The sequence below is a fragment of the Zonotrichia leucophrys genome, chromosome 5 (assembly GCF_028769735.1).
Source record: "Zonotrichia leucophrys gambelii isolate GWCS_2022_RI chromosome 5, RI_Zleu_2.0, whole genome shotgun sequence".
NCBI lineage: Eukaryota > Metazoa > Chordata > Aves > Passeriformes > Passerellidae > Zonotrichia > Zonotrichia leucophrys.
This window is the reverse complement of record NC_088175.1, coordinates 40,004,655-40,027,417: the sequence shown is the minus strand read 5'-3', so window position 1 is coordinate 40,027,417 and position 22,763 is coordinate 40,004,655. Positions and strand designations below refer to the sequence as shown.

At 41.7% G+C, this 22,763-nt stretch overlaps 1 protein-coding gene across 4 annotated transcripts in view; it reads right to left on the bottom strand.

The window, feature by feature from the left end:
• TSPAN4 (tetraspanin 4) overlaps positions 1 to 22,763 on the bottom strand; it is a 427,493-nt gene that overhangs the window by 327,901 nt on the left and 76,829 nt on the right. The gene's annotated exons all lie outside the window — the stretch shown is intronic.

Here is a 22,763-nt window from a genome sequence, read left to right as displayed (position 1 = left end):
TCTATGTTCTTCATATCCATTTATTGCCTCTGACTTGACTGCAAGTACTTTAGGGCAAGAACTCCTGGATAATAAGCCTTTGTGTAATGCATTATTGATGTCCATGAGGACTTCTAGGCAAAACTGTGACACAAATCCTAAATGACCGTGGTAAGACAACTACTGGCATGAGCTTACAAGCCAAGCTGAGCCCTTTAGAAAAGTCTGGCCTCAGTGATAAATTCGGGCTTTTAAATAACTCATAGTCCCAGAGCAGTTTTGACTGACTCATCTCCACCAATTAATTTATTCTTACAACACCTAGGCTAGACAGGGAAATTTAAGCTCCCTCACTTAAATGACTTTGGGATACTGAAGGATGTGCAAAAATAAGACTGAATGCAAGATCTACAGCCTTTGATCTTAACCACAAGACTGTGATTTTTTCCCTTTGGGATCTACAGCCTGACTCCTGATCTCAAGTCACACACCATGCCCAACACGCTCATAATAATTAAGGATTTATATTAATAAGTTGCCTACAAAGACCAATCCTCACGCTTATGAAACAAGGTCAGAGAAAGTGGAAATACGCAGGTGTTAACCTGTGCAATCCAAAAGAGGTAATGCAATCTAAAAGAGGTAATCCATTTAAAATGTGTTACTTACATCGTAAAAGGGTAGGTGTGAGCCAAACTTCAGATGCACAGTATATTTAATACAGGGAGAGAGGAAGGAAAGATTGGATCTGAAATTCTTATTTTCCATTCTCTAAACTATATTAACTCTCTTCCTGACACAGCAAAAGAGAAACGAACCTCCTAACTCATCCTTACAGCACAGTATTAAATAGGAGAGTTTTAGCTCTCCTTCACAGATGAAAAACTGACATGTATTGACTTAAGTAACATAAAAGAGTGAAACATCCAGCAAATCAAACAGCCCATCTGGCTGAGTACTTTTAGATGCTATGTAACAAGATGGAAAAGCAACTAACTAATGAAACAACATGGGGGAAATGTGTATTTTAAGCAGGCAGGAGCTCTGTGCAAGGACCCTCAGCCTGAGACCTGGAGCTGGGTCCAGCTGCCAACTTCCCTTAGACCTGACTCAAGCCTACCATTTTTAGAGTCCTGTTTCTGAAAGGAGTATAGTGATAGTTCCTTTCCATCTTGCCCACTAAGATGCTAAATCCTTGAGCATCACTGACACTGTGTTTGTAGGGAGCACAGTGCAATGAGACGCTGACTGGGCACTGCCATCAAGCCATGTCATGGCAGGCATGTCAATGCCTTCAAGCCAAAGTGACAGCAGAATCACCCAGTTCTCAAAATTACACAGGTGCAAAATTACATTTACAGGGTATTTGTACAGTCCTGGTGTTTGCCAAAACATCTTAGAGTTAACTGCCCCAAGACAACTTATCCTGTACTCCCGTTAAGGTCACATGTGAGCACTAGGTAATGTAACAACGCTTTTGAGGAAGAAACTGTCATTTGCAGAGAGTAAGCATGGATATTGTGCAAGATTCTGTTACAATCAGCCATCCCACAGTTGCTCCTAGATAACTGTGTCTCTGGTAAAAAGAGCCAGCAACTGCATTTAACTCACTGAATGCCATTTGGCATTCTAATGAAAGTTTTCTTGAAACAAGTCTCAAGAAGCCAACTGAAGTAATTTACTATAAGCAAACTCTAGGACAGTGGAAAACCTACTCTTGTCCAGAGAGCCTCACTGGTACCATAAGGTTAAAATTATTTAAGTCCAGATACAACATAAGCCATAGGAAACAACAGATTTATTAATTATATTTTTTCAGCATTTAGACTCTGAAGACATTGAAATAGTTAGATTTGGGTGAAGGGGACTCCTCCTGGAAAGGTCCAGAGTGTTTGACCATACAGAAACAAAACCCAGAGGCTGTGGGCTGGAGTGTTTTGGTTGGGTTTTTTGGTGAGGTGTTGTTATTGCTGCTGTTTGGTTTGGTTTTTTAAGTGTAGTGTTATGGGGCTGGAAACTGCCAGTGTAGAGACAGGACCCTTTGGAGAGGCTTCAGACTCCCAGCTCTGACACGATGCTGTGGAAGTGAATGAAGCTGGTGGACTTGTGTGGGGTGCTGAGTTTCATTTCATTCTCATTTGTAAACCATTTCCTGCCTCCTCCCTACTTCAACTTGGACTGAATAGTGAAGGAAAAATCAGAATGGGAAAGTCAAACAAAGATATGTAACAGAAGTGAGAAACCAGCTTTTAAAGCAAAGCCTAAACAAACACAGACAAGTCACTTCATCAACTGCCCAACAAATAAAGCTCCAGCTTTACAGAGAAAGCAAAACCTGAAATCCTTCATATGAAATCCTCAGTTGGGGAAAGTTCACTATGGCTTTGTCAATGACATTAACTGGGTCAGGATTAGCTGTTGTATGTGTTAAAATACACTAACTCTATTGAACTAGTCTCAATTTTGAGGATTCCAGTCAACACTTCTGAGATCTAATCTAAATTCTGCCTCTGTGCATCACAGTAATGCAACAACAGGAAAACACTATTTCAAAAGATCCACAATTCTTCAGTACAAGCATTTGTACCAAAACCTTAGTGTTCATAATAGCAAAGCAACTGTGACAGCAGTCAAAAAAAAAAAAAAAAAAAAAAAAAAAACCAAAACAAAAAAACCATACAAACAAACCCAGGATACATGCTGTAGAAGCCCATAGTGATTCCATAAGGGTTTTGCTCAACTTTTCATTTTTAAATTACTTTTCCTTATTTTAACTCCCATCCTTTTTTCTCTCCCCCATGGGTATTACATTTACACTTCAGATGACAGAACCTAAATGAAATACTTCAGTTTTGAAATGTAGAACAACGAAACAGCCTGTAAGTCAAATACCTTCCTATACACACTTGTGAGGCAATGGAGTTCTCCTTTGTAGAGTCTCAACAATTTTAGATTTTGCTCCAAGTCAGCAGGAAGCAGTATCCTCAACAAATTTCCAAATGCCAGAGAAAACTGTCCTTCTACCCTCCACATGGCTATTTCCACAACTCATTGCATCAACTGATTTAAAACAAAGATCAAGAGAAAGGTGGGCCAATTTCTAAAATGAATCAACGATAAATTCCATAAAATCAAAATCTAAAGTTGATTCTTTTTAACTAACAGAATAAATGAACTCACACAGACAAAACCCCAGCCAAGTCACACTGAAAAGCAGCATCCAAGGCTCAGAAGGCAGAACATGCAAGTTCCTTCAGCTGAGCAGCCTGTGAAAGCTCTAAGAGGAAATGCCACATTTAACAAAATAAACAAAGCTGCCAACCGTGAAATGAGGATGCCTCACATTCTAGAAGAAAAATTCAAATTAAAACACCCCAAAAGCAGTGAAGTTAAGCATCTAAATGTGCAGTTTTGCACTAAAATGCAATTGGTCTGCCTCAGAGATGGCTGCTTGCATGAGCTGTTGAGTAACAAGGACTGCACTAGGAATGAGCACCTCTCTTTATCCAGGTACACGCAGTGGAAATGTTCCCAGAGAAACAGGGCAGTGTTATCCCAAGGTGCCTGTCTGAAAACACCACACCTACACTGTCACTGCTCCTGCTCAAACAGGGCTTACAGCCACACACACTGACAAGCAGTCTCAGCAGACAGCACAGGCCAGCACATTGTGAGTCCTGAAGCACTGTTTTATTCTACAAATCCAGAGGTCTATGAGGCTGCTCTGCCTTATTTTTATGTACACATATGAAAAAAAAATATATACATACATAAATACATATATATATTTTAGGTATATACCTAAAGACTACAGGACAAGATAGTGGGAATCAGTGAATGACACCTTAAAGGCTGGAATTCACTATGCTTATTCCCATGCTTCTGTGATTCATTAACAGTGCAGTGAAACCTCATTAACCACTTCTTCAACAACTTTTGTACACTAATCCTTAATAAACAGATTTAATCACTTTTTCTCAGTGTGTGAGCTTTAGTCATAGAAAATACACTTACAAACTATTAATTAATCTCTCCTCAACATCTACTATACCTGAAACATCTGGCATTTTTTCCTTCCCAATGAATACAGTTCCTACAAGCTTAGCATTTTAATGACAGTTCTTTTAAGTAATTCCAATTATCAACACCAAATTGTGTTTTGTGCCTTTAGATGGAGCCAAAAGGAATTCCTAAAAAAAAAAAATAAATCCATCAGTTGCTAATTCCTGTACCTGCCTATTGAGACACAGACTCTGAGAGGACATGCATTCCTCTGTACCTTACCATCCTCTGATACTTATATTGGTCTGTTACAAAAGAGCACAGAAATGTATTTGAAATCAATCACGAGCTATGAAGTCATCTGCTTTACACAATTCCCAGTGTGCAGCATGCATACAGACTAAGCAAAAGAGGAAATAAATTCCTGATAAAATTATCACATGCTGTAGGAATGTCTCTTTCATTCTCTATTACCAGAGATCAAGGACTAAGGGAAAAAGGATTAATTACTTCTCCCCATCCCCCTAAGTAAAAGGTTTCCTATAGGTCTCCCACATAGTATAAAGCTTAGTGCTTCCAAAAGCTCCCTCTGTGTCAACCCTGGTGTTAGCCTTTCCATTACACACAATAAAAAGTGTTTTCTCACCTCTGACACGGAATGAGTCCTATTTCCAAAACAGCTGTCTAGCACCATTTGTCACTTAAGAGAAAGCCCTGAACAAATGGAGAGTACATTGACCTGTAGCTAAGAAAAATGTTGCTGAGACGCACAGCTTAATTGCATCTGTCAAAAATTTATTCAGGCTCACTACACCTGATGAATCATCACCACACACTTGCTGACTGCCAGACTGAACTCTTTAAGGACAACAGAAGTCTTGGAACTCATCCACCTAGAAACCTTTAAATAAAAGTCTATAAATAATAACAAATTTACTACATGGGTTTTGCTTATAGTCTTCCTCAAATGTCACAGAAGGATCTTATCAATTCCTCCTTCTATCCTTCAAATTTTATCACATTATATATATATATATATGTGTGTGTATATATATATATATATATATATAGTATAATTTCTTGCATTACCCAAAATGAGTATCACAGCCATCCTCCACAGCTACATTTCAGCTGGAAAATAAGCAAATTTTATTGGCTTGTATTTATTTCGCTGCCGGCTCGGCTAAAACTTGCAGTATACAATCAGTAATTTCATCTGCAGAATTAGGAATAGTCAGATGCCCTCTTACAAACAGCCCATACTTCAGTGACTTTACAATCAACTTTCTTATAGAAAAAAAAGTCAACTTCATGTTGAAAATATGGCAATTCTATGAATCTTGTAATGGTGTTGCAATAGGGGTTTGCAAACCTAGAGCTAAGAATAAGAAATACCATACATATATTTGTCAGCTGTTCTGACTAAATGTTTTAGTCAGAATTAAAGATACATTCATCAAAGCAGAACTCCAGATGACTTCTCTAAGCACGATTTGGTTTTCCAGATACAGCTTGATAAGCAGGATGCCACAAAAAAAGCCTATCAGAATACACTAAAGTAGCAGAAACTTCTGTTAAGACTAAATTTAAATTTCTTTCCCTTTTTTCATAATTCTCCTTCTCTCCTGAGTTTCATCAATGCTTGCCTGTTTGACTTTCTCAGAGTCTATTCACAATATATACCCTGGGCTATACAACTCCCAAATTCATCTCAGATTTCCGCCCTGTCACCTCTTCCAAGCTTAAAGGCAGGTTTTGGCTATCAGTCTCCAGGAGCTTATGTGAAATGCAATTTCATTTCCATGAAGGTGAAGGAGTCTTTTACGTTCCACTTGAAATATTTTACAAAGTGCAGCAATTATTCAACTCCTTTTTTAAAGGGATGTTGGTCAGGCTGCACTTTATTACTGATCTGCTTTCAAGTGTCCTGCTTCTACAATAAGCCATTCATACAGCGTGTTGATACAGTTTACATGCTACATCAGGCTCTAACCTGTATTTTTCAAAGTGTCCTTATATTCCTGACTGAGGAAAAACGTCTTTCCTTAATAACCAAGCAGTTCTGCTCCTTCACTGATGAAAAAAGAGTCTGTGCAAGAAAGAGGTGGATTTACAGAGCTTTTCTTCCACAACAGCTGAGATTGTTCACTTCTTCCAGAAAAAGTCACTTGATCTCTCCTTGACTGACAAGTTCCTAAAGTTCACATTCTACCTATAACAGGTAAGACTTTGCTCTACAACTGCAATAACTGTGACTGCATGTATGGGGACCTCCAACATTAAAATCCTAATCAAAGAACTCTGCTTTGGTTCTCTGCATATGACAAAGAAAAGTCACTTGACTCTTCTACATACCAGTCTCTGGAGCAAGGGAGATACTGATGTTTACCTCCTCATAAGAAAGTCAAAAGCTTGTTAAGTATTTAAGGATTGCTGCATGGCAGATGCTAAGTATTTTCAGTAGGATTTCACACCAACAAGATTTTAATTACGACAGTTCCTCATTTACCAGATTCCCTGATGAACTGATAGGCAGACTCTCATTTAATCACAGCTGAATACCCAAAATGTCAGTCAGCTAGTGCTGAGACAGTGCTGTACACAACTTCAACCCTGAAGTGCTGTGTACACCAACACTACTTGGGCTTTTTTGCGTACACACATACAAAGACAGCAGATCTTCTCTGCTTCTCTGTTCAAGAGAGGAGTGACCCCCACATGACATTGATCACCATCAGGTGGTTCAACCAAATTATACCATGCTCATGGCAATCCCTTGAGCTACGTTACCTACGTGAGTTTTATGGCAAAAGCAGGATGTTCTACAAGTGTCAGCCAAAGACATGGAGGCTCATTCTACTGAGATTTTAACTACAGCAGATGGAGATGCACTTTCATTTGACAAATCTGCAAACTAAACGCACATCCAGTATAGTGGACAAGCTTGTAAAACCTCCCACAGCGCTACTGCAACTTCCCAGGCCTCTTTCACCTTGCTACCAAGTTATCTAGGCACTCCCGCAGCGTGGACCTTGTTTGGAAAACTTTGCTGCTGCTCAAACTTCTCTTTAATGTGATCCCTACACTTTAAATTTAGTTAAGCAGCTGCAGTTCAGACTTACTCTCAGCTACAGCTATTCAGTTTAGCATGGACAGTGACCCAGGACTTTCTCCCTGGAGCTCCAGGTCTAGCAGCAGTAGAATGAAATTCAGTGCAGCAGCTGAAGAGTCAGGGACTGAGCTGAAGGACAGAGACCCTCCAGGGATCCTGACATGGGTGTCACAGGGAGCACTGGCATCTCTGGCCTTGGCAGCAGCTCCCCCCTCTCCCACCATGCAGGCGGGCAGGTGCGAGCTGGCTCCTGCAGCCCAACACACTGACCCCTGCCTCAGACCTACTGCCACCACAGGAGACAATGATGTCAGCACCTAAGAAGTCACTGTCTGGCACCTCTAATTTTATTACAAACAGGACTGGATCAAGAATACCATCAAATTGGCTAATACAGATTCTGAACTGTCCTGCATAAACCATGAAAATGGTCACTTTATTAGTGCAACAATTATTTCCAGGGAAGGCTGCTCCAGCCTCAGGAACCTGTTTCCTAGGCATTCTATAAATCTGGGGTTCTGTCTTTTGCACCACAGCTTCCCCAGGAGACACAGGGCACCAAAATTCATCATGTGCTACATGTTTTCGAAAGTTAAAATTCCCCTTACCAAGGCAACAGCCACCAAAAGCTTTCACAATTGCTGCTTGTGCAGGATTACTAAAACAGTTCCTGAACAATAGCCTTAATGAGGAATGGTGAGACTTAATTAAAGCATAAAATAATTAAAAGGCAATCAAGAGCAATGAGAAGTTTCTGATTATTTTCCCCTACATTTAAAATGTAGGATGTGGGGGAAGGGATTGCCTAATCTCCATGGTTTTCAAATGGCTTTTAGAAAATTAAAGGAGGAAGAAAATATTAGACAAAGATGTGTAATAAAAGTTTCAACAAAGCAATCAAATTATCAGCTGATATAATAGAGATTAAAAGATATTCATTTGTCATGCAAATAAATATCCACGTCTTTTCTCAGTATAAAAATAAAACACAGTAAGTCTTGGGACACAAATGCATGAACATCCTGCCCATTGGTCTCAAACAGAACTTTGTCCCCTTGACATTGATTTTAGTGGCCTGGGCTCACAGTATTTCCAAAATATAATTATTTCAAAAGAAATGGGTAGCTGGAGCAGGAAACATTCTCTAACCTGGAACAAACGCCTTGAAAGCAATTCAGTTTGAGCTGATTTTCTTTACTCCGTTCAAGAGAAGAGGAGAATGGATTGCAGAACACTTTCAATCAAATTTTATAGCAGTAACTAAGGACAACACTTTTACCATTACAGTGAACAAGAGTTTGAAAAACAAATTCTTTCTGTTTCATTACTTTAAAAAGGAAATCTCTAAATCCTGATAAATGGGAGGGATTTGATTTTGTGTGTGGAATTGGGGGGCAATTTTTAGTTGTTGTTGGTTTGTTTTTTGTTTGGTTTCTTGTTGTTGTTTGTTGGGGTTTTCTTCCCTTTCAAACAAGCTTTGCTTCTACTCAAGCACTGAGAGACTGGAAACAGCAATTGATTTGTAGGAACAAGAGTAAGTCAGACCTTCCCAGCCACAGCAATTTTGCTCTGTGTTCCCTCCAGTGCACACATGGTAAAGCATGTGATGGTCCTTACAGAGTGAGCACGTGGGAGCAGGGTACAGAACATCCTGAGTGCTCTTACTGCCAGGCTCCATCACTGACTAGTACCTTGCAAATATAACAAAGAATTAAAAGCCTGAATTGTGTTATGTTTTCATTTTCTTGTGATTTACTCAGAGAGCAAAGTCTTCAAGATAACCAGTAGCTCTTCCTTCCTCTCTTCACAGCATCAAGCACCAACCAGTGCAGAACGTGATTTGTTCAACACAACACTACTCTAACACAAACAATAAAACACATGAGCTTCAAAACTAAACCCATAGCAGGGGGAGCTAAAGACAAAAGAGGAAAAAAGATGTTTATCAAGTTTGAGAAAAATGTAAATTTCATAAACTCATGCTGGCTTTGAATACAAGTACCATAGAAACGCAAAGAGGCAAAACATGGAGTTGTGAGAGAGTTTACTTTCTTCAAGTTAAAAGTCCAGGTGCTAGCTCAATATGAAACCAGAGAAAGAAAACCATCCTGGGAATAAGCTGAAAAATACCTCTACTGAGCCCCTTCCTCTTCATCACTGCTGGCACCCTTTTGCCACAATCCTTTTCAGTCCTGCTAACCCAAGAAAACATTGATCACAAGTCAACCCTGGCACCACCATACCCCTCTTTTCACTCTTCTGTAACTTGTCCTCCTGGAGGGAATGTGTCCACCAGGATCATCAGCTCTCCAGAGGGAGGAGCTGGCATGCAGAATGTGGACAGCAGTTCCCACACCCTCACTACTCTGACCCTGGACAACGCCCTGCTAAGGGCAATTATTTAGAAAGCCAAAACCCACAGAACAACACTTGCACGGGCTGCCATCTCTTGGATTTAAATTTATTCCTGTCACCACTTTAGAGAGACTCCGTGGCAAAACCTGTCCCAGCATATTTGCTATTGGGCCCAGGACGATTCTTAAAGTAAGAAGCTCGAACTGGTCTTGGAAGTCAGCTTTAAAATGGGGATCGAGTGACAACTAGTGGAGATTTTCCTCAGTGCATCCTCAGCCGTGGATTTTTCTGCACGATGTAATCTGCATCAAGATCCCGTTTCTCTGAAATAACACAGATGCAGTCCAATTACAGAGAAAAGCTTTCCAGGAAAAACATGCACACATATGAAGATAAGAGGAATGGAATGTGTTCCTGTAACTCTGGGCTGTTCAGATACATACTCACACACAACACAAGAAACCAGCCCCACAGGAACATGGAAGTGAAGATGATAGGAGTCAGAAGCTTGGAGAAGGCAGCATTACCTTCCTCTCGGTACATCCTTAAGAAGGATGTGCATTTTCCTTCCTTAAAGAGTTTCAGCTGACTATTAGAAGCTTATGGTTCCTCAGCTAGAGGCTGGGGTTGATCTATTCTGTTTTACAGCCCATGAATCTCTCCAGTCTGTGTATGCTTTTACACTCAACAACACGATGTAGCAATAAGTTCCACAGCTCCGTTCCATGTCACAGCAAAATATATTTTCATTTACTTAATATCTACTTCTTATTTAATTGGATAGTTCCTAATGCCTTATTTATGAGAAGGTGAACGTTCATTCCCTAATTTATCTTCTCTTTTTCCTTCATGATTTCATTAGCCTTTTCCTGCGACCTCTCATTTACCTCTTTTCCAGGCTGACGAGTCTAGAAATTGATGAATTCACACACAGTAGAAAAAAAATCCTTCATTTTATTTGCCTCTTTAATCACCTCTGAACACGGTGCTTACTCTTCCAAAGACTTATTAGGAGCAACTTTCCCAAGGCAGCGTTAGTTGAGGTATGATTCATCATCACTACCTTCACTTTGTGGGGTTTTTGGTAGGGAAGGGAAGAAGGTTATTTTCTTTTTACATGCAATACTTTGCATTCAGGGGTGATTCATTTTAACTGTCATTTTATCACCTGGCCACTCAGTATTGAAAGTAACTACAACACTTCAAAGTGCTTTTAAATCTGGCTACTGTGATTTTTTTTATAACACCATTGTGATTTATTAGTATCAGGCCCTAGTAAAGTACTACAGCTCTAACGCAGCCATCAAAAACATTAAAAAATAATCCTCCTACACAAATAGCTGAACTAGGGCAAAAAAACAAGATCTTTGAGGAAGTTTCAGGAATTTATCCTTCTAAGGTTTCCTGTCCAAAGCACCATGGTCACTGACACCAAGAAAACAATGGCTGATGTTGTTATAACAACTTCTAAATTTGGGAAAAAGGGGAGAGGGGGAGAGAAAGAACAGGGCAGAAGGGAAATGCCAACTATAACGTTTTTAAAAAAATCTTCAATTAACATTATTCATTGCTTGTCACAGAAAGCTGAATCTTTAAAGTGCTTTACGTCACAAGTAAAAGAACGCAGAGGAAGTTGCAGAAATGTCAGTTTTTACTATTATTGTAGGCCTACTCTTGAGCATAAGTGCTGTCATTTTGAGAAAAAAAAAAGGACAAACTAAGTTTCTGCTCCTCCTGACTGCAGAAGAAAGCCTGCTAATAAGAAGCATAAATGTTCATAAAGCAGACGTCAAATTAAAAACAAAACCCAATACTGTGAAATAACCTCATGATTTAAAAAATATCTCCAGCTTCTGAAGATATGACTCATCATATGACTGCTTGTGGATTGGCTGTATCATTACAATGAGAGTAGGAAATGTGTCAATTAATTTATTAATATTTCCAGTTTCAATTTTCATGGCTGATAGAGAGATATGAAATACTGAACAAGGAAACAGTTTAATCTCTCTCCAGAACACTTCATGTTTTTAAATCATCTCTCCATTCAATCAACATACTGAACGCAGCCAGCTCAATACATGAATGCAATAAATTAAGGTGGGGCTACAGATAAAAATCAGATTCTGCAGAAATTGAGCGCTTGCGTTCAAAACAGGAGCAAGGACTTTGCAATCTTGGTGCAAAGCACATGTCACTGCCTCTCAGTTCTGTGTCTTTCCTTTGGTCTAGCTCCTTGGTTCCTCAGGCTCACCAAGCTGCAGTTTGTTGCCATAAACTCTAACCTAACCAAATGCCTGAATTGTGACCGCATCAGTGAACCATCCTGATACAAATCCTGCTCCCATAATCTTCCTCCGAGCTGCCAGGGAAGACTGAGTTGATGATTTTTGTTTAGCAAGGTGCACATCCAAAACACCCACTCACCTCCACAGAGGAGGACTGGCTGCCTGTCCGGTGCCACAGGAGATGAAAAAAAGCTGTAAAACACCAAGGAGTAAGATAGAAAGTGACATCCACAAAGCCAAGAATAGAAACCATTGGTAAAAATGTGAATAGAAAAGCCAAACATATACAGAAAGAAGCCACAAAAATATCAGTGGGACTAAAGGTAAAGAGGAGCACAGTGAAAACTCACTATAGCAAGTAGGGATTAACAAGGAAGGACCGTAACAGATGAACAAGATAAGCAAAGTACAGAGTGCCATGTCACCCCTTCACAAACAGGATATTGGGAGAGCTTTGACGTAAATTAAGGGCAGCCAGAGTCACCCACTTACACCCTGGCTGAGAGGAACACGTAAAACCCACGGGCACATCAGGGCTGTATTACAGTGGCTTTGTCTCCAAGGCACAGCTAATGCTGTAGCACTTATTAGCATCAGGCTGCTAAAATATAAAGTGATCACTGCACAGGTGAAAAAAAAGAAGGCTCCTGGGAATACATCTCACCAAGGAACAGAATGATCCTTATCTCATCAAGCAAAGTAAACAGAGCAGCACAGATTCACCGAGAACTGTAGGTAATTAGAGGTACAGTCAAAACCTATGGGAAAAAAAAAATCAATGAAAGATTCACAGTCCCATGCAGATTCTCAATCAGACCCTTAGTTGTGATGCACATATATCAATAACAGAGCTGCACGTAGTGTTTGGCCACACAAAAAGGAAATAGTTCCCAGGTTAGAACAGAATTACAGTCAGTTAAGGAAAAATAATTACGAACATATTCTAGCTCCTCTGGGGGAGTGCAGCCATTGGGAGAGGGTACAATACAAAGTGTCTTATAAACAAAGATTTTTTAAAAATCCATGTGAAGGCATACATGAGAAACACAAAAATTAAACATTGGGGACTTCATTCAATAATTCTACTTTAGTCTCTTTATATATACAAACAACTGGGGCAAATAAAACATAATGAGACAAAAAGCCCATAAAATTGTCTACCAAGGGAGTGGAACAGAGAAAAATTCTCTTTTGGAGGGGGGCTTTGCTTGCTGTTAGTACTGAACCCACAGCCAGCACGATTTCTTTCACTGCTGAAGGAATGCACGCTCCCTCTTGTGCAAAATACAAATTTCACTGTGCTTCTCCATGGCAAGACAGAAGGACAGACCTTAAACAAGCTCACAGTTACCAGCATCGGAAGTAGTGAAGGAATTGTTGGGCATTCCTGCGTATTTTGCTGAGCATCTAATGGGCACGAAGTTACAGAACATTGTCCCTTTCCTAAAGGACTTGTCCTGGGGAGATTCACTGAGCTGTGAGGGAGACTTGTGAAGGAGCCTGCGACGATGGCATCACCTCCCACTCAAAGCTCCTTAGGAAGACGCCCCCGCTGCTCAGAGGCAGCCTTGCCTCTGCTGGAGGAGCTGGAGCAGAGTGGCTCAGCAGGGAGCAGGGCAGCCCCAGCAGGCCGTGCTCTCCCTCCTTCCACACCCCAATCCTCCCTGGGCAGCAAGGCAGTACTGCCATGGGCAAAGAAAGGGGGACACGGGCAGTTCTGCCACTCAGCAGCTCCTCCCTTGAGCTTTGCAGGTACTCTCCATGTAGCAGCTGTCTCACATCTCCCAGCTTGCTGCTGGCACAGGAGAGTGCTATGGGAGGACTGAGAATGAGAAAAGTTGTCAGTTTTGGTGACCTTTAAGTAGAGCTCCTCTTGCCAGATGTGACACTGAAGAAAACATGAAGGAGGTTTTTCAGAGCTGCATGACAAATGAAGACTCAAGGCTGACAGAGCAGATGGGGGGTGATGTCTCAGCACTGCACAGGACAAGATACACAGGGCAGGGTAGGCTAGGAAGAGCTGACAACGAAGATGAGTGTTTTGCACTTGGGTGGTGGAAAAGGAAGCCCTGTGAATTGGCAGAAAAAATGTTCAAAGTAATAAGCCAGAAACACAGTATTTGTAACCACATTTTTGGAACAGGGAGAAAACATACAGCTCTGACAGACAATGAACTGTCTCGGGAGCCACAGAGGCCAGAATGAACTGCACAAGCAGACATTTTGCAGATCACTGTTGTAGAACTGTGCCCTGGCAGTCCTGGGAGGATTGCATTTTAAGTACTGCCTGAGCTTGCAGTCAGCCAGCCACAATGGACCAGAAGGGCACAGCTGCCTTCCAGGCAGCCAGTGACAACATTTAAGTAGTTGTCCCTCCCAGGCACAGAAAAGAAACCAACCTACTTTCATCTAATTTGCAACAATACAGCCTGGTCCTCAAAACTCATGTTCTGGCCACTATTACCCCACACTACACATTTGTTTCCCAAGCCACCCAGGGCTGCACAGGGCGAGGCTCAGGAATTAGTCCATCCAGCTCTACAGACTCCGTGGTCAGAATGAGACACAGCTCAAGCAGCCTGAGAACAGAAGTGCCATCTTTCCTGCAGCTGCTTGTGAGATAACTATAGTATCTTGACACTGCTTTATCCAGAGTGCATGACAATCCTGCTACCAATCGTATTCCAGAACCCTGGCTCAAAGACTTTATACACTGGTCCCAAAACCAAGCTCAGAAGTCCTCTCCTTGCTGGCCACAATGTTGAAGTACATTATACCACTTCACAACAAATGTGCAGCCAACTGACAGTACTCAAAACAGAGAGTGAATATATTCTAACAGAAAGGCAACTTGTTGCTTATGCCACACCAAATGCAGTTCTGTTTTCTACTTCACACAAACCCACTGCAGAACTGCTGCTTCCCACAGTAGTCCCAGACCCTGAAATGCAACACAGAAGTGACTGGTTGGGGTATCAGATCCACCAGCAGGTTACAGTGTGTGTGCTGACACAGTTGTTTTTCACAAATCCCCTCAACCTGCTGCACCCACGGATTTAAGCTATGGACAACCTAGGGGCTCTTACAGCTGGACAGACCAAGAATTTGTCACCACAGCTCTGCCCACAACAAGCCCAAACTCAAAGGCAGACAGACACCAAATTTCCCTCATGAAAAGGCTTTGTCCAAATACAATGCCATGATGCCACACCAGGAATGATGCAGACCACAAATGCAGTAAGTCACAAGCAGAAGGTTTTAATTCATTATTGGTAATCAAGATTATTGCTGAAAAAAACATTTATCCTAATAAACACAAGGTACAGCAGTTAACTCCACAGAGATTGACCAAAACTCCTTAAATACAGATATAGAATGAGTGAAAACAAGAAGTAAGCATAAGGGTAGAGTGGGAAATAAGCAAAACACCATAGTCTGTACTCAAAAAATGTAAATGCTAGAGTAGATATTTTGCTTCCAGACAAAAATCAGCTATCATATCAGTTCATGTGGGTTTTGATTTACAGCATGATGCTGAGACAAGACATTATCAGTCACTTGGTAAAAAACAACTTGTACAGACAAATACAGACCACAATTGGGATTAAAATCAGTCTCAGCAACTGGAAAAGATGAGTTTTGTGAGTAGCAAGAAGATGGCAGCTTTCTTCCTTCCAAGTATTTGGAAAATTTTTAAATTTAACACTAAGCTCTCCATTTCCTACCTCTTTAGCATCCAGCTTTTTGTAACTGGCATAGCCAACTGCAAGTCTCCTCCACAAGCATCCTGGGAATAGACACTGCAAGCTCCTGCACTTTACCTGGAAAGGATATTGAAACTCTGAAACAAATATAGAGGTTTTTCTCCAGTGTTTAATTGAAGTGGACTTGAAAGAAAAGGAACTTCAATCAGAAAGAAATTTTACAAGTCTGAAAGAAAAGAACTACATGGATCTGATATTTGGAAATGCTTTTTGTTTTAGTATTCCTTCAGCCACCACTGATGCTTTCAAGAAGTGTCTGCTCTCTGTGCTCTTTTTACCTTCAGTATGATGAAAAAAAATCACAAGCCAAATAAATATTTGTTTTCTCTCACAAGTCACCTTTAGATTACAATAGATCCTGACATCAGGACAAGGAGTTCATTTTAAAGTTTAAAGTAATTCATCACTGAGCTAGGATCTAAGCTGTACCAAGAATAAATGTGCTTCAAAAATACATAGTTGCCAAGTCTTTACAGAGCCATTTGAAACATCTAATGCAATCACAGGATTGTAGTTTGCTTCCATTAGAAAGGCTCTTACATTTACATTAATCTCTGGGAATTGTCCTGCACTACAGAAAACCACTGAGTACTCAGATTATTGGTTTGACCATATTTGAGCTGCAGACTGATGTCTGACTATGTGCTTGAGCAGAAAACTGTGTGTGACAGCTCTGTACCCCGACATAAAGCAATAATTACCCTGTGATCAGAGTCCCAACTGAGAGCACGTCCCCACTGATTTAGAAACAAATCCTCAGGATAAATCCCTTGCATCTTTACAAAGCCAGACTGGGAAGTAATAAGATGATGTGGTATTCTATTGATTTTGCAAAAGAAGAAGTGAAGCAGGCAGTTTTGGCATACAAAGTCATGTAGGCATCTAATCTTCTCAACATCACTGGGAGTTAGAGATCTATATGATTTTTGCAGATTTGGCCACACCAGATATGTCTACAATCACACCAATGAGATTTATGTTCTCCTGGGCAGTTGGGGATCACCCTCGAGCCTCAGTCCTGAATCCCTAACTCTCAGCCTCTGGCTCCAGTCCTGAGAAACCATCTGGCTCTGATGGCTCTGAAGCTCCACTGGGACAGGAGGGCTAGCTCATGCTATGGCTCTGCCCCTCTCTGCAGCATGGACAACTAACCAGCCTCTGGCTTCCAGGTGATATGTGGCTTAGTTGCCAAAAATCTGAGTCAGGACCCCTGAACCCTTGTCTGGGAGCTTACATGCTGGTTGGTTCCTCACTCTGAAGGGAGTGGTAGAACAGCTCTGGGTAAGGATTAGGAATACAGACAGACTAATGTGGGAAAATCTGCCCTGTTGTTATCCATCTTTTACATCAGCTCTGCCAACTCTCTCCATTTCATCTAATACTTGACACTTCACTAAGCACCTAAGCTTCTCAAGAGAGATCCTGACACAATAATCATACTTTTATTAGAGGCTATGTTTTATCTTAAATTTTTGGCCTCCATGTTTAAGAAAAACTAAGTGCGACCTTCAGTAGAGTTTAATGCAAGACGCCCTGGGAAAGCAGCATATCCTGACTGTGTGATGCCTAAAATGTCAGATTTGGGGATGCTCAGAGACCCACAAGGGAGGGACAGAGGGCATCAGTCTCAAAGGTATCAACAAACTAAATCATACACATAAAAGAGATCACAAAAGGAAGAATTCAAATCATTGGGCCATTTTAGGAGGGCTTCTGTTTGGGTACTTTGTGAGCATGCAGTCAGTCAGCCTTGCTGATTTACTATACCTCATGCCTAAGAGCTGGCTCAGTGCACTACAAACCAGACTGAAGCAGATACCATGACATTCAACGTGGCACTTCTGAGGAAAGGCTCCAGGGCACAGGTTTAGGTCTTCTGGGGACACATCCAGAAGAGACAAGAGGTGCAGGCAAGTACTTGAACAAACACAGTGCTCCTATCTATGTACCCGCAGCCTTCCTGGCCATCCAGTTCTTGTGACATTGCAGAAGATCAATGAAAACATCAAGTTCAGGATTTAAAAAGTCATGATAGGAATATGACAGCATTCTGATAGTAAATGCAAACACCATTCAAAAAATTCAGGAAAATTCTCACAGCAATGTTAAAAATAGCATATGCACCATGTGGATATGTTAATGTGCTGTCTTTCAGCCTTACACACTGGGCTAGGGGATGGCAGGGCTATTTTTTGTGTGTGCTTTAAGAATAGTTATTACCTTAAAAATAATAATTCGCATTCACTCTCCAGCATTCACATTCAATATTTGCTGCCCCTTACAGGGAAGAAAATTTTTTTTGTCCTCAGAATGTTAGCAATGCCAGTTCAAGTAGTACAGTGTTCTGTTACCAGTGTAAGGTGCCACCTCCACAGCCCCATAAACTGCAATCCTCCCCACTGCAGCTTCAGTCCAGCCATGGTAACACACTGCCCTTCAGCTGCTCTTTGGCACTGCCACTGGTTTGGCTCCTCTTAAGGACCATTAAACTGCTGACCTCTCCCTCCAGATGAGCCAGTCTGGCTGTGCCAGCTGTGCCAACCAGCTGGTCTTGGCATCACAGCGCTGCATTTAAGCCACTGAAGAGCTAGGACGTGGCAGGATTGGACAGCAGTGCCATATTAACAAAAAGAAACAGTAACTTTCAGGGCTGAAAATCAGGATAGACGTGTGAGTTTGTCTTGAAAGCACACTGTCACTGAACAATAAAACCCAGCACCGGGATGGGGTGATTGAATACTGCAGCATTTAGCTCTGCTGCTGCTAGAGATGCTCCTCTTCCAGTCTGGCAGGGCAGAGTACAAAGCCTTGACAACCTCCACACTGACAAAGGGTGCTGAGGGCCACCCTGTACTCCCACTATGCATGGAGTTGCTGTGAAACCTCCCCTAAATCTCCTCACCTGCATGCCCTGGCCTGTGCTACCCAAAAGATCCCTGCACTGCAGTCAGCTCTAGATTGATTGAACAACAAAAACACCGTTTCGACAGCAGATGCTACTGAAGTGGATTTTGCAGCAGACCACCAAACAACAGGCAGCAGTAATTTCAGGAAAGTACCACTTTAGTCCTCCTACCGGCCAGCCACTCAATATTTAAAGACTATGTGGCTGGTCTTTGATTGCTCTCATTCAACAAAGCTCTGAAGAACAAGAACTGCATTACTTTGCCTCATTGAAGCTTCAGCCCAAAGTCCTCAGTACCTGTAAGAGCAGTGGTTTGATTTTTTTTTCCCCTCCCTGAAGCCAAGATTCATCATTTTCAGCAAAAAGAAAGGACAGTATATTTGCTCAGTGCTGAAGCCCCTGGGACTCAGAAGACAAGATGAAATGGAAATTTTCTTCTCTCCTTTTTTTTTTTTTTTTTACAGGTTTCTGTGACCAGGATGGTCCAGATGAGACAAGATGGGTTCTTAAGAGGAGAGGTCCCCGGGTGCAGAGCACAGACTGAACGTTGCCAAGATGGAACATGCCAGTCATTAGGATGCTAATTGGCCCTGACAGGGCTCTGGTGACTGAAGTGAACATCCACACTGTCACTACCTGGAAGCATTGCTGCAGGGAACAGCTCCAAGGAGCCTAAAGGAAAGAAGTAGGTGGGAGGAGGTAGAGAGATGAGGGATGTTTATAGCTCTCTACAGCTGTCTGCATCAGGTATTTAAACAAGGGAGAAAATAATTCTGTCTTTCTACACTGTGCTGATAAAAAATTCCACAAAAATCACTTTGGGTAATTTACATTTAAATGGACTTTGCGCACCAAGTGGATTATTTTGCTGGTCATGTTTACAGTTCCTTCCCTGCTCCCCTTTCCCAGGACTCCATGACTCTTGTCTCCTGCACCATCTTTTCTTTCTGTCTCCCAACCGATCCAATTAAAACACCAAAAATAAATTAACTTGTCAGATTTCCCCACCACCAACTCTCTCCTACTGCTCTATTCCTGTCAGAGCTCTACCTCATCTTGAAAAATTCTGGTCTGTTGATTGTTTTTGTTTATTTGCCTAGGTGACCAGATTTGTCATCTGTGAACTAGATTTACTGCGCTTTTAAAGCAGAGAATCAAAAGTTTCTGAACAGCTTATGGGTGACTATTGCCAGTTTTGATTGGACAACCAAAGGCTGGGAAAGCACCAAAGGGAAGGTGCAAAACTGAGACTAGACCATCTGCAAATTATAGAGAAGCCTGAGAGTTATCAAAACTTGGATTGCCCAAAAAAAAAAGTTATTTGAAGGTGTGTTTTGGACTTCACTGCAAGTAACCAACAACACTGACTGAACCAGCAACTTGGTGGCCTAAATGTGACAAGTCAGCTGCATCCTTTAAGAGACCAGTTGTGAACAGGACAACTCCGCCAGTGAGATACCAGAACAGACAATTAAAACGCTGGTCTGCACCCCTGAATCACAGGTCTGCATTTCAGGCCCTGAGCACGTCAGATCAAAGCAGAGAAGCTACAACCACATTTAATCTATGACAAAAGGAAGGGTGATCTGGAATAATATTCCCAAACGAATAAAAAGTGTTTTTCCTTACAGCCACAATCAGCTGCCTACTTTTCTTAATCCCTCACTACCAGAATACTTTGGCAACTCAAAGTATTATCTCCCTAGAACTTCAGGGGATCCCAACCAGAACCAAAGCAGCCAGTGAGACCCCCCCCCTCTCCACACCAGAAAACTCCCCAGGTCTTCCTACACAGACTGTTGTGCCCCATATATGTCAGTTCTGCGGTCCAAAAAATCTGCTGTGGATAAGAAGATCCTGGCGGAAATTATTTGAGAGCTTCAACACGTGAAGGTGCTGATAAATATTTGCAAAGCAGGTAAATCATCCCTCATCCCTTGCATGCCATGAGAATTCCTTCTACAACATGCATACAATGAGATTGTGTCAAGGCTATATGACTACAGTGAGGAGGGGAGGGAAGGGGAGAAAAGTTATGTGAGAACTAGCTTCAGTTACTGGGACTCCTTCAGTGTCTCCTCAAATGACAGCAGAACACAGAGGAAAGGAAAATAAAGGGGAGCAGGGGACAGGATGCAAAGCTCCACACGCCGTGTTTTGTATTGGCATTGGAGGAATAAATTTTCTTCTTGACACAGTTTGCAGTGCAAGCAGACAAAGAATGGTGGGGAAGAGACACAGAGGTGCAAAGCAGCTGGGATGTCCTCTCCTCTGGCATGAGATGGGGGATGGAACCCCATTGTCACCCTCTCTGCTCACCTCAACCCTTGCCAGCAAACCTCAGCCCAACTCTTCCCACATGGACCAGACACAGCCAGAAGGATCCTGTGGATCCACAGAATTTGTGCCTCTGCTGCATGCTAGACCTCATCTGTACAAAACACATGACTCGGGAGCCTGTGCTTCCTTATTGTCACTTCCATCAAGCCCCTGCAACCAGCTTTGCTTTCCTCTCCTCTGTAAATAGGTTTCATGCCTTCATAAAATGGATGTATTAGTCATGAGCCAAAAACCAAAAAGTTACTGGGGAGGGAAGCAATACTCAATGTACCACAGTCAATAAAAGACAGAAGGAAAGAAAAATATTAGCTGGAGAGTTCCAAGAAGGTTAGGGTTACAAAGAAGCAAAATATTGGCTCTGACACAGAAAAAGGCTCTTCTGAATACTAATGTGCTCCACACAGCAACAGAGAAGCTATACTTACCTCAAAGGAGATTAAGTAATATATAGTAACACCTGAGGAAAGGGAGGAAAGGAGAAAAGAAAGGCAAGCAAGCATAAACACAAAGAGACTAAGGCACCTGAAGTCTTTTTCATATAGCTTCTTCTCCTGCACAGGGGAGATTTATATCTTTTCCTTGGAAACTGAACATTCAGGAAAGTGGACTTAGTATAACTCCATAATAATACCCTCTTTTCCAGGCCCCAGGAAACTATAATACTGATTTACTGGTCAAAGAAATAAATGTGCCTCAGAGTTCCATACAAGGTCTTTCTGAAGTTAATCCAGCTCTAAGATGGATAAGCAAAAGTGGAAAAATGCCGCAGAAAGTATTTGTGTAGATAAAAGGAGCTTTCTAAAGGCCAGTGTTCCTGTCATGATGGAATAATTTTCATTCTCTAGATAAAGAGCTGGAGAATAAAAGTAGAGAAAGTTACAGCACACAACCAGCTCCCTGGGCACCAGGACGTGTTTGCCAGCTGGGAACTACACTTCAGTGAAAATGCCTGATCAGTTACATTTAAAACTGGACATATCTCATACAGGATTCATTTCAGCAAATGTTGACATCAACATCTGACACTACAGACAGTGGAGAGAAAGTGTCACCTGCAGGACAGGATTCATCTGTTTCTAAAGCAGTTGGCTAAAGCAGGGTCAGATGAACTATGTTCTAAAATATCTCTTTCCCTTTCCTGTCTGGAAGGAGAGCCCATATAAATCAGTCAGGGGCAGACAGCTGGGCTATAGGCATCTGAAGCTAATGGTGGGCTCAAAGCATCAAAATCACTGCAGAGATGAGATTCAAGTACACACATGGAGTTTGCAGCAATTAATCCACTTCTCCCTATGATGACTGGAAATCTTACTCTGGAGAATGCAAATACAAGGTCTCAGGCTTCTATGCAATCTGTGTTACCATTTAAAATGGATCAAGATGAAGCCCTTATAGTTGAAGATAGAGCCTTGGAAATGCAAGGAAAATTCAAGTGGAAGCAACACTATTCCTGAGCCTACAGATTGATACAAATAGATCTTAGTTATGCTCACAAGCATTGTAGGAAAATTCACAAGACTGACAGTTTTGAATTATTATCCCTCAGATTCATGTCATCAGAGCTGTCCATCAGCTCCTAATCCTGGGTTTAAACGCAGATTTCAGGAGCAGAGGGGAAGATGATAAGCTCCAGATTTCTGCTAAAACAACCTTTTGCTAAAGTGAACAAGGCAAATGAGTCCTTAAATAGAACTTAATGATGTAGCCTGCAAATGTCCTAATATACAGCCTGGCAGAAGAGCTCATACAGCCCAAACTGACGAGCCCCTAATAGAAGCTGAACCCTAAGCTGTTCCCTTATCTCTCTCCTGACAGGTGCTGAATTGTCCCATAACACAGATGGGTGGGAGCCGGCTGCAAGAACAACCCACACAGCCCAGAGCTCCTCTCCCTGTTCAATTGCAAGGGATTCTCTGGGAACAGCACAGGCAGGACTGTGCCACCTTCATTAGGACACCAGCAGCTCACTGCTGGTCACTGTCTTTCTCCAGGGGCTACTCAGGGAAAGCAGCAGCCTG